At 35.0% G+C, this 12,351-nt stretch overlaps 1 protein-coding gene across 11 annotated transcripts in view; it reads left to right on the top strand.

Moving 5' to 3' along the window:
• The window catches only part of LOC127864180 (uncharacterized), a 327,718-nt gene that overhangs the window by 243,954 nt on the left and 71,413 nt on the right, over window positions 1-12,351 (top strand). The gene's annotated exons all lie outside the window — the stretch shown is intronic.

Below are 12,351 nucleotides of genomic sequence, written 5' to 3'. Positions count from 1 at the left end.
AGAAAAGCAGTGTTCTGTTTGTTAAAATTGCCACGTGCTCAAACAGTCGACACGTGCATCCACAGTTTCCCGTAAATGCTGCAGCAATAATAATTTGGCCGTCCATCAACTTAATGCAACAGTATTTCACTTTAATCTATCCATTGTTACAATATTAATGTTTATTTTAGAAATATACGCTTCTATTGACGGTATTAACCTTTAAATTTTTTAAGTCCCGTTATCGTCCTATACTGCTGCCGATAGTTTGAGACTCCGGATCTACCAGAAATAACATCCGCGCATGCGCAAAAAAATACAATACTGTTCTGTGAAATGCAAATGTGTTTAATACCAAAGCAATATTTTGGAAAAATTGTTGCAGTTTATTTTATTACCGGCCCTGATTGACCCTATCGATTTCATCCTATTTAACTTTTTAGTCATTAAAATATATTTTCGAAAAGTCAAATCTAACCAGTATATCCTACTAAACACCCACAGTGTATACAGGATTCACCGTTGATTTCTGCCCATCGGGTTGTCTGTGTTTTGCGTAAGTCCGGCAGGCCGTTTCTGAAACATAATTATTAAAACTTCCACATATTAACGTATGACACGTGGATTTAACGTATTTGTCACTTCTAAGACTAAGCTTTTCAGGTGTTTGACACGAATAATGATTTTAATATCAGCTTGGTAAAAAACACTCAATTAATCTGGTCAGACAGGAATGTGTCAATCTATTAGAAACTTACTGTTGATACCTTATCTGGTCGGACATGAATGTGTCAATCTATTAGAAACTTATTGTTGATACCTATTCTGGTCGGACATGAATGTGTCAATCTATTAGAAACTTACTGTTGATACATAATCTGGTCGGACATGAATGTGTCAATCTATTAGAAACTTATTGTTGATACCTATGAAATCTTAAAAAACGAGGGACACTGTCACTGTCAAATAAGTTTCTTAAGTCGTCGATTGTATTCATGATATATTTATGTATCAAGAATCTACTTTTTTACACTACAAATGATACTTATTTTCAAGCGGGGCGGTCTGATAAATCACCATACCAATCGTATTGGTTCGTTTTACCATCAATTGTTTTGTTTCATTAGTTATGCTGTTTTTAAATGCATATTACAAAGTATGAATGACAGGTGTGTACAACAAGCTTAATTTTTATAAACTAAGAACAAAGTAATAACTTGAAAACCTTTCACGTCTGGTAAGACTGAAAATGTCCGTATTTGTCTTCGATCGTATATAAGGGAGATAAATGCAGTAATGACTTGATTGATTCTTTCCAGCTGTTTCCTTTTCATTGAAATTAATGAAGTTGAAATACCAAATATATATCGAGCACGCTTGTTGAAAGCTCGATTAATCTAGCATTAATCTAGCACAATGCGAGCTTTGTGTGTTTGCATGTGTTGGTTAGAGATTATCGGTACTGAGAGCGGTTCATTCAGCATAACTTCATTAAAATAACTTACGAGCAATGTTTAACATGGGGCAAACCATGTCTCTCGTAACACCGGTCTCACTATCGACATGGTCAATTCTTCTGTTCTTATATTTCCCGAAAAATGGGAGGGAAATATAGCAGTCGATGTGTTCGTCTGTCTGACTTCTTCCTTTGACGGCATAAGTTTGCTTGGGACTGACATATTTTAAACTCATGTTCACGAAAAGAACAATTTCCGCCAAACTCAGTTGCACGAAAATACGCTTATATTTAGCGCATTTCGATCTCCAGTCGACATGCCCGTTAAAAAGTTCCGTATCAGAAATAATCAGCGTAGATTTATGCCGATTGGCGGGATAGGACGGGAATTCCGCTTATGTTCCGGATGTAGTGACGTATCGCTATCAGGGCTGGAAATGTAACAAATGACACATGTATCTGTGTTGTTAAATGTGTCAGCAGGACATGCCTGCGTTCTGTGGACTCAAATTTAGTAATACATAAAAATAAATGATAATAATAATGATAATGCTAATTATAATAATAACAAAAATATCAATAATAATACTAAGAAGTATTATTATTTTACCGTTTATTATTATGATAATAATCCCTCTGCCGTTAGATTTGACCTCTGTGACAGATATCTCCAAGTTACGTAAGTATGGAATATTGTAAGATCAGATAGCTGGGTCGGTACACTGCGAAATTACTAGAGATAACGAACTATTTGTGTTTGATGTTTTTTTGAAATCTGTACTTGTATTCGAAATCATAGTTTTTGGTCTTTATCTGGAACCATCGATTTAAAGCGGGTATATACGATTTTTTATATGTGTTTAATTGTAATATATTGATAAAATATGTTACAATAACACAAAATAGGCAAGAAAAATTATACATTAAAGCCGAATTTCATAAAATGCAGCAAAGACAAATTAGCGCCCCGAGCCGATAGTGACGTACATATTTTCCTTCAATAACCGAAGCATTCGTCTTTGTATTAGGATCGGAGATAGTTTTCGTGTGTCGTATGAATAGATATCGTTGCAGAATTTCAAATAAACCGTTAAACTAAGTGTAGATGCACATCGTACATGTATGGTATACATGCTGGCGAATTCGGCTGTACAGCCGTTTTCAATTTCAAAATTAAATATCTGGCTTATTTCGCATTTTTCGACACATGTTCTTCTTAACTTTTATTTTAATTTATATCGAAATATATATATAATAAGTTTTTTACACAGTTTATATAAATTCATAAATATATGACTAAATCGTATATACCCGCTTTAAAGTTTTAAGTAGAAGTGGAAGTGGATTCAAAAGAAGTTTACCGATTTACGACTTTCTTCATATTTTAGTTCGAAGAGTGCTTGATTCTTTATCTACGTTCATGAATGAAGGTACCAGACTGTGACTCATATTTTGTGATTTAAACCCTTCACGAGTTTGATATGCGTCTTTATTAATCGTACTGTACTCATGAAGCACATATTTTGAACATATTGTATAATATAACAGAGCGCCATCAAGAGCCTTTCGAAATACGCGATCATCTCGTTCCTACTCATATTCATTGTCGTCATAGGAGTTGACTTTATGTTCTCCAACAGAGGAAAGAACCGGGGCTTGTGTTACTTTTCCAACAGTTCATAGCTTAAATTTATAAGGCTTGAATTGACGGAAATATACTTTAAGTTTTGATCACACAAATACAATTGAATAAATCGTACAAACACGTTACTTTTTTATAAGTTTAGATCACGAAGCTTTCAAAATTTTAGCCACAGAATGTGTATTACAAAAAATTAACAGTCATGACGGTTGCAAGTTGAAAAGGTTATTGATGTACTCATTTGGTAAGGCTTGACTTGAACAAAACATTATACTTGAAGAAGTCCAGGACTTGTGTCAAAATAAAAAAAAACACATGACCATTGCTTAAGGTTTTGGTACCTAACGTTTTTAACAGCATACAGAATTATAAAAAGTGCAGCCACGCAGTATAGTCGGGACCACCTTGTCCGCTATAAAATCGGGCGAGGTGGTGTGATTTTAATGGCGGACATGGCAGCTTCTGAACAGACTGCGCAAATGACTGCTCGTGGCATTTGATCCATGTTTGCAGGCGGGGACACAATTATGATCTTATATGATGTCTTGTAGTTCAAGCACCGTCATTGGCCACTGAAATTATGTCGGGATCCAGCATAAACATGCTCTTGTGGACGACATACCTCTCACTCACGACGATAGTATAAACCCTTGTTTTGTTTTAACCTTATTGTAGCTCGATTGCATCGAAAGCCTAAGGCTTATTGGGAAGTTATATGGCACATTTCATTGAAAAAACAGTACTTGATGTCTTTTGGGGAGATGTAAGGAAAGCTGCGAAAGCGGTGATCAAACCCATCACATCTCAGTGGCTAGGCAGACATATCCACTTCACCACAGCAAAATTTAGAAGGTTTAAGACAATACTGGTTATTGCGGATTACAGATACGTTTATTTAGTAAGTATCGGTAAAACATATACACGAGCCCTGTCGAGTAGTTTAGGATTTAGTGACGAGAAAATTAACTTACCTGGGTTCAATATTGACCTGGTATTTTATTTATGCCATCGTTTTTTCATTTTGCTATATGCACTCTGATCAATTGTGAGACTGTAATCGATGTTTCATTTAACGGAAACATTTTGAACGTGGCGTAAAATAAAAAATACATACTTTTTTGTCAATAAGTATATTTAAATAATCATAAAACTTGCCTGTTAAAATCAGCATTAGCTTTAACATTGGGTTGCTCAAAATAACGCTGGCTTTTAACGGCCAGTTTAACGGCAGTTTTTGCCGTTAACTTTGAGGTCTAAAGCACAATAAAACGCTAGGTTTCAAAATGGCTTCTTCGCGGCCCGTTCCTTCTTTTATAACATTGAATGATGCTGAATCTTTATAAACTTCAGAACTTATGACATGCTGTTCGTTGGCCATAGCTGCCTCTGGTATGGTCCCTTCACCCGTTTTCTTCCTTTCAAGCTTTTCCTGAGTAACAGAGGCCTTACATTCCCTTTTAAGTTTTGCCACTTGTTGCTTCATTCATCTGCACTTCTCATTGCAACCCCTTGTGAAGAAATCTCTTTTGCTTTCTTTAGCCATGTTTCCTTTTTCGTTTTGTTACTCAAAGTATTTGAAAACTTATTAGTAATTATTGCAAAAATTTTCTCCTCTTTTACAAGTTCTTCCAATTTGAGAGTTTCAATTGTACTTAAATTCACATTGCGTTTTTTTCTTTTTATTTCAGGAAAAGAATTGTCTGCTATGTTTGAGGCCATTTTGGATAACAGGAACCGGAAGTGAAAATTTGGAATGGATTGTGGGATTTAACACTGACGTAAAAGTCTTAACGCTGCGTTAATTAACGTCAGCATTAAAACTGTTTCAGCAGCATAAAGTTAAAGGCTAATTAAATTACGCTGCGTTAAACGGCGGTAAAGCTTAACGGTAATGTTATCTTAACGATGCTGTGAGCAACCCGGCCCTGGCCTTGTAGATTCTAAATTACAGGTCAGATATCAGTAAATGTTATAGATCCAGGTCAGATTTCAATAAACACCTGGGATACAGGTTGGTAATAGTGAACTTTAAGGATTTCAGGTATTATAAATACAACAAGTGGTCCCATTGGAATAATATACAATGTTTCATGTTCTCTTATAGAAACAACTTAACTTGTCACTCAATATATCAAGTTGCGTTGTATATAGAGAATACATGGTTGGTGCCGAGATGGAGAAAGTTTATCCGGTGAGGCTTAGAAAAAGAAAATAGGGCGAGCTTTAGCGAGCCCTATTTTTTCTTTTTCGGGCCGAACCGGATAAACTTTCTCCATCTCGGCACCAACCATGAATTCGATTTATCCTGCTTCATGCCGTTGACACATTTTATCAAAGACAAATGATTAATTTACATAACAATATAATTATTCTTGTCGGGCCTCCTACATTCCTGACGACCGAATAACTACCGATTGTGTCACGCTAAAAATAGTTCCACATTTAACTGTTCCTTTTAATACTTTCCTATCGAAACTATTAAGAGAAGAAATAAAAAACGAATCGAGAATGTGATATTTTTCTTGGTAAAAAAATGAAATCAAAATGCATCAGCAAAACAAAAACTAAATTTTATTTACTTTAATGACAACTTTAATCCATTGCTTATAACAATAAATGTACAACGATAAACACATTCATTGTCTGTTCTTTCATCCCTTTGTCGGAATCCATTTTCTGTTTTTTCATCTCTATTATCGCAATGTATTTTAAACCACACTCTTTTTTGATAGCGTTTGTATTGAATGCTAACCATTCTGACCCAAAACCCGATTAACGAAACCGTAATCCTGTCGTAGCGAATTATTTTATTCCTATCGAAGTTAACTCTTATGAATGACAAACACACACTCCGAAAATCGTTTATGATTCGTTCGATGCTTTAAAATATTAAAAAATACTGTTAAAACCACCACGTCAAAATTGTTGTCCCTAAAATCCTGAGAGAAACTAGATAGTATGTTTTGTCAGAGAAATGACGTCACACTAGATACGTCATAAAGTGCGTAATCAAGTAAATGAACATGATAAATACGGAAGTCTGGTTCGGTAATATATTTTTAAGAAGATAAAAATGATGATATATAATATTACGATAACTTTCATGATGCGTCCCAATAAATTTCAAAGGTCAAATATTAGAACATGTTAATCGGCGCGTATGAATACATACTTACGGTTAGATCACGGTCACGTGATGTACTGCCGGATATCAACTAGTTTATCCGACCCTGCTTTATTTGGTCAATGTTTGCAACTGAGGCAGGATAAACAATTATATGCGTATAATTATAATTCATAATGGATCAAGGTTAAACTACATTTTAAGATTTTAACCCTTAAATTTTTATTCGTATCCGAAATAATTCAATATTTAAAGTAAACTACCCTTAAATGTTTATTAGACTAGTGATCTAACTTCTTGGGAAAGTGTCAACATCGCGAGTTGAAACATAGATGTGGATGAGTTCCAACTATGTCAGATTTCGTGTTTGGAAACCACATTACGTCACAAGCGTCAGCATAAGGCGAATAGCTTATAGACGACACATTGAAGACATGTGCAAATCAAGAGTGTAAAAATACAAGATTTCGTTCAGAAAATGTGAACACAACATAAAGCATAAATGTGTTGTGCAAATGTAAAACGAAACGTCAGTGTCCTGATTTATGACAGTAATATTTACCCTACCCCACGTTTTGCACTATTTCTTTACCATAGTTAGAAGTTAATACAAATTTACTATACGTGCGATTGATGTTGAATGTTTACTTGCACGGGACATGGAGCGCAATGCGTCTGAGTTGATTATTTCTGGTCTCAAAAAATGGAACTAATGAGACTCTATAATCTAGTTTCTAGGACAATGGGGCCGGTAATTATTAGATTTACCGGTTTCGAATATAAAAGACTTGATTTACTCGTGTCTTACCTTTCAGAAAAAAGAACATTGTAAGGAAAAGGGAAGTTCCGTGGATTTAGAGGTCGGCAGATGCGCCATGAAAGCCGGTGTCAGCATACATGGATCGCTCGACAGATTCGAGCGGGAAAGTTTCCACCCGGATAATATAAACGACTACATTCCTGAGCCGCCACCTCAGTGGCTTTATTATTATCCGAGGAATAAACCAAAAGGGATAAGAACACCGTTTTGTTAATCGATGTGATTACTTATGATTTACTTGAAAAAAAATCACATACAAAATTCCAAGTACGGTTTTTCCCAGGAAACGGACTCGAGAGTGCCTAAATAAGTCTTAAGCGTTCGATGGTAAGGTTCAAACTAAGTGGGCCTTCGTTTATACCACTTTTATTGTTTCATTCACGTTAATTGTAACATAAACATGATTTGTACAATTATGGCAATGGATAATTTAGAAGATTGTTATTCGCAACATCGTAGTAATATCTAAAATACGTTTTGGTACAAGATGACACGTGCAGTGTATGGTTTAAAAGCCCGGTATATATAACGTATTCATAATTAATACCAATTTCAAGAAGTAAAACGCTTTTTTGAGCGAACATGACCTCGACGAATATGAAATTTATAAAATTATTGTTTTGTATTCAAATTTTGTTTGAACTATGTAAATGACAAATGTACACTTTTTGTTAAGAGAAATTCGGCTGAATGTGTTCCCTCAAAACGGAAAAAAACATATGACCGTTTATATCTAAATTTGGCAAACAGCGCGAATATTTATAGAAAATATCAGGTTACTGCCTGTTTTGTAATATATAAGAATAAAATAAGCACTTATTTTTCTCGTGCCGAGCCTCATCTATTACACAACTTTTAGGCAGTAATCTGTGTTTCTGTTCATCGTACATCAACGTCCCACATTTTATAAGAAATAAGCAAATATAATCGCAGCAACGCTGCGTTTAATTAAAATGGTATACTGTACATACGATGTCCGTTGCTCTACCCTGCCCTATTAAATACAAACTTAACAGTTTTTAGAACGTGCATTTTAGGGTTCCGAGTGCTGCAGTGAACTCAGCGTCACGTTGCATAGGATGGAGACTGGTGACATGCTCGTGTTTTATCACCTGCTCTACAAGACGCACGTGTACGGGCGCAACATGGCGGCCTCCTACACGAACTTCTACTCGTACAACAATGTTTGTATTATTATACCTTGCATAATAATAAAATATATGTGTTATATTTTCCGCTTACGCCCTTTGAAATAGTCATTAACAATTATATGCAAAAGCAAGATTGCAAGACAAAATATCGCGGCATACTTCGATTCGAATGTATTCAGAATTCCAATAGCGATACACTCAAAAACAACTCTAAAGGTATTTTTCTAAGTGTTCGTATGGAGCTAAATCACCATGTATTGTTTCATAAAATCTGTTTTGCTTTCATGATGAGTTGAAAATAATCACAAGGAAAATATACGTATCATTGGTGATACCGGAGCTTTTTACCGTATTGTCACCCTTAAAACAGATAAAGGAATGCACTCAAAACACGAAACGATGTCACGGAATTACGATGCCAAATTGCGATATTTATTTCATGATTGCGCATCGGAATTTCGTTTTGCAGTTTCGCTTTTTGACTTGGTTTCTCGTGCTCATAATATATGAAACAACGAGTGGCCTTAACGGAACACAAAATCAGAGAGACAAAACCAGCTTGCCCTCGTTTTAAATATTTCCAAGAATGCAAATGATAGAACACAGATATTTAAAATCACATAAATGAAAATGTTACATATATTAACATATATTAACGTTTAAGAAACAAAAATAGACTGTATTATGTTAAGTTTGCATTTTCCAATACCATACTTTTTGGAAAAAAAACCTGCTTATTTTGATATTTTAAAAACTTTAAAGTATTCAAAATATAATATTATTCTAAGCAAATACATGTAATGACATTTAAGAAAATTATGAAAATTAGTGAACAAATCCTTATTTGACATTTTAAGCACCAGCTGCCACGGATGAGCTGCCAACCATCCAGCAGTCATTGGGCGGTGTCATAGCATACATACTTTCAAAATAGATGCTGATGATCTATGCATCTTAGTCTCGCTCTGGGACATCAGGGCTTAATGCTTGTGCGTTAAGTGTCGTCCCAGATTAGCCTTGCAGTCTGTCCGAGCTAATCAGGGACGATACTTTCATCCTTATCTAGATTTTCGCTTCGAAGAGACTTAGTTAAACGCAAAATACCATAACATTGGCAAGTGTCGACCCTGATTAGCAATATCGAACTGCATAGCCAATCTTGGACGACACTTTACGCACCCGTTTTCCCAGGACGCGATTCAATATTTCTTGATATTAAGATTTCTTTTTGTAAATTTGTAATTTAGCCGTCGATCGGGTGGTCGGTCGGTAGGTCGGGCGGGCGTTCGGATGGTCTATCCGAAGACAAATCATTAATCAATGAATACATAAAGCGTACATATATATTTCTTTCAGCAAAACTCATTTGTATGTTTGCTCAAATAAGGTTGAGATATTCGTGTATTGACAGCGATATATGCTAATTAATTATGCTAAAAACACTTCAATATGGAACTACTTATGTATTCGATTATGTACTTGTTTATCTATCAGGCGGCGACTTTTAACAGTTATCAATTTGACTCATTTCCACTATCTGTCGTTGTGCACATAGAGAGTTGCGTCAAGGTATTAAGGTCGTCCCTCTGACACACCTGCCCCCCCCCCCCCCCCCCCCCGTATCTCTCCGTATAGCGCAATCAGACGTGGACGAACAAGGACCGAACAGCGAATTTGAAGTCAGTGGTATAATTGATAAGGGCCCTGTTTTATTTATCATCATACGACAAGTGATAGTTACGATTGACTTTAGTAATTTTAAATTCTACATTAACGATAGGTTTGTTCCTGTGAATTATGATATTAAAGCAATGGTATCGTCATTTATGGTAACTTACCTTTTTCCAATCTGTTGGTTCATTTTTCACAAAATTCGGAAATAAGAATTCCTTATCATGTTAACATGTTCTTTGCACATGTATGTGTTTAGGCGATGTACTATGTACACGTCTTAAATAAAATGTCTGTCTGTCATGTAAGACATTAATGCAATTAAGTATTTACAAATGTCAGAACGTAACATGTTTGCGCCTTTTATGGTTCTTTTGATCTTACGATCGTTCGATCGTGAACATTATAAGCCTATGCCAAAGTTCAGTTACGATTTTATTTTGTAGTTTCCAAAAAACAAGATAAAGATGAACAGAGTTACGGCCAGTTTTAAATAAAGGACGCGTGGAAGACACTAAAAATTGTTTTAATACAATTCTGACCTTAAGTTATTTTAGATGATTTAACAAAGTTTAGATTGAGAAAGAAAAAAAATAATCATAGCGTAAATACTTACGTTTAATAGCATGCACCACAGAACACCAATTTATAAACCCTAACGAAAAAATTAAAAAGTATTGAATTATTTATTTAATTGTCTTTTTTAAGTTTAAAAGGGGTTTAATGCATGTGCGTAGTGTCGTCCCAGATTAGCCTGTGCCGTCCGCATAGGCTAATCAGGGACGACACTTTCCGCTTTTATGATATTTTTCGTTTAAAGGGATCTTTTCACGCTTTGGTAAATTGACAAAATTGAAAAAAGTTGTTTCAGATTCGTAAGTTTTCGTTTTAGTTATGATATTTGTGAGGAAACAGTAATACTGAACATTAACCATGCTCTAATATAGCCATTATATGCATCTTTTGACGATTTTAAAACCTAAAAATTATAAAGCGTTGCAACGCGAAACGATTTAATAATTTGGAGAGTTCTGTTTTTGTCGTGAAATTTTGTAAAACTACGAAGATTGCTTATATAAGGTATAAAATACGTAATGAAGTGTATACGGCGGAATAGCTCAGTAGGCTAAAGCGTTTTTACTTCAGGACTCTGGCAGGACTCCAGGGGTCACTGGTTCGAAACCTGCCCCGGGCAATGTTCTTTTCCTTTTTTTTATTTTTTTCTTGATTTTTTACTGGAGCTTTTACGATCCAATGTTTACATTAATCAATATAAAGCATTTAATGAATAAGTTTAAAAAATGCCAAAATCTGTGAAAAGGCCCCTTTAAAGAACGTCTCTCCGTGCTCAAAGTGAGCTTCTGTAATCATCCTATGTCAAACGTCCAGCATCATTTGGTGTGCGGTATGTGTGTATCGTAATATTTCAGATCGTAACAAATCTAGAGGCCACGTTTCCCATCTAATCTTTATGGAACTTAGTCAGAAAATATTGGACTGTTTGAACATTATATATAGATAGAATTTTAGTCACGTGTTTGAAACTAGGTCACTATGTCAAATCATAGCAAAATCGTGTAACCATTCTTGAGTCCACAATAGTGGTCTAAAACAGTGTATTCCTAAGGGCATAAGGAATATACTGGACTATACATTCCCAGGGTATGACACGCAGAGCGTACGTAAGTGTTAATATAGTATTTTATTCTATATCCAATAAATTCATCCAATCGGCATTCTTCATATGTACCACGTGACCGTCCAATATATTCCGGTATTGGATCCAAAAAATCTGTATTTTTTCCATATTGGACAGTTGAGTACAAGTGCACTAAGCAATTGTTTTATAACGATAAAAGCCGTTACCGAGAAAAAGTATCCGAATGTACTATAATCGATTCACACAGGCGATATTTTGCTTGTATGTCTCTTTTTAATACTTTCCTATTGAAAATATGAGAGGAAATAAAAAATGAATCGAGAATGTGATATTTAATTAATTTTTATTGTTAGAAATTTAAAAAAAATGCAAAAGCAAGTGATATTGTTATTGCTAGAAATTGAAAACAAATATGCAACAGCTAAACAAAAAATCAATTTTATTAACCTCAATGACAACTTTAATCCAATGCTAGCCTAATAACAACTAAGTTACAATGATATGCATTTCCATTTTCCATTTTCTGTTCTTCCATCCATTTATCGAAATGTATTTTAAACCACAGTATTTGTTGATAGCGTTTGTACACATGCTCACCATTCTGACCCAAAGGCCAAAACACAATTTACGAATTCGTAATCCTGTCGGAGCGAGTTGTTTTATTCCTATCGAAGTTAACAATTATGCATGACAAACACACAATCCGAAATACGTTTTGCCTTTTGGATTCGTTCAATGCTATCAAAATGGTATAATTTGCTACTAGATTTATTAAACACTACCACCTCCATATTGTTGTCCCTAAAATGCAGAGTCTTGCTTATACTAGTATGTTTCGTCAGAGAAAT

This window comes from Dreissena polymorpha, chromosome 1 (assembly GCF_020536995.1).
Source record: "Dreissena polymorpha isolate Duluth1 chromosome 1, UMN_Dpol_1.0, whole genome shotgun sequence".
NCBI classification, from domain to species: Eukaryota; Metazoa; Mollusca; class Bivalvia; order Myida; family Dreissenidae; genus Dreissena; species Dreissena polymorpha.
The sequence above is the reverse complement of the archived record's forward strand: the minus strand, read 5'-3'. Positions and strand labels throughout refer to the sequence as shown.